Source organism: Cervus elaphus, chromosome 8 (assembly GCF_910594005.1).
Source record: "Cervus elaphus chromosome 8, mCerEla1.1, whole genome shotgun sequence".
Taxonomy (NCBI): Eukaryota; Metazoa; Chordata; class Mammalia; order Artiodactyla; family Cervidae; genus Cervus; species Cervus elaphus.
This window is the reverse complement of record NC_057822.1, coordinates 2,598,697-2,599,679: the sequence shown is the minus strand read 5'-3', so window position 1 is coordinate 2,599,679 and position 983 is coordinate 2,598,697. Positions and strand designations below refer to the sequence as shown.

Sequence of the window (983 nt, the reverse complement as noted above, 5' to 3'; positions counted from 1 at the left end):
AAATCCCCACATAGCTCATTTATATTCTTTCTTTGTTATCTACAACCTTGTAAGTGCATCTTAATTCAGCTGTCCAGTTGTTTATTTAGGATCATTTTATTCGGAAACTATGTGGGATGAAGCTATTTTAAAGCCTTTGATTCACAGTGCCCAGTCGCCTTCCATAAATGGGAACCCACTGCAGGCTGCCCAAGGCAGGGTGTTCCCGACAGGTCCCCTTTGCCTCAAGGCTTTTCAAGAGCAGCTTCTTATCCAGAGAGCATCAGCGGCGTTTCCCTCATAGGAACCTTCAGGGACAGAGGAGATGTGTCTGATCCAGGTTGGTCTTCGGAGGCAGAGCTGCCCAGATGACCTTTTGAAGTCCCTTCTGGAACTGATCTGCGGCTCCAGTAACAAGAAGACAAAGTATAAGACTACACTTTCAGGCATCGCGTCTATAGTTGGTTACTGGAGAAGTTTCTCTGAACGTGTAGGCCACCCGAAGCCATGAGGAGGAGATGCAGCGTTCTCTCCCGAGCGTGGAGCGGCTCTTGGTGTTGTCTCTACAGCGGCCACTGGCCTTTGATGATCGTTCTTCTCTTCCTTTGGGAGAGTAAGAGGGAGGGAATGCTGTCTGAGCGGGGGTGGGCGGGGGGAGGGACGGACCATGCAGCCTGCGTCAAGGTTAGCTTTGACGTGTGGCTGGGAGGGCCCAGGCCCCTGGGAGCATCTTCAAAGACCCTGCCCTCGGAGAGCCCCGTTCAGGAGTCAGGTTCCCCCGAGGCCCACAGAGACAGGCTTCCGGCACGAATGTGCTTTACTTCCAAGAGTAGCCCCCTCTAAAGGTATGTTGTTGTTTAGTCGCTAAGTTGTGTCCGACTCTGCAACCACGTGGACTATGCCCGCCAGGCTCCTCTGTCCGTGAAATTCTCCAGGCAAGCATGCTGGACTGGGTTGTCATTTCCTTCTCCAGGGGCTCTTCCCGGACCAGGGATTGAATCCTC

At 52.8% G+C, this 983-nt stretch overlaps 1 non-coding gene across 1 annotated transcript; it reads left to right on the top strand.

The window, feature by feature from the left end:
• Nucleotides 1-409: 409 nt before the first annotated feature.
• LOC122699031 lies at nucleotides 410-622 on the top strand. The gene has a single exon (XR_006342519.1). It is a non-coding gene; the product is annotated as a small nucleolar RNA U3 (small nucleolar RNA).
• The last annotated feature ends 361 nt before the right edge of the window (nucleotides 623-983 follow it).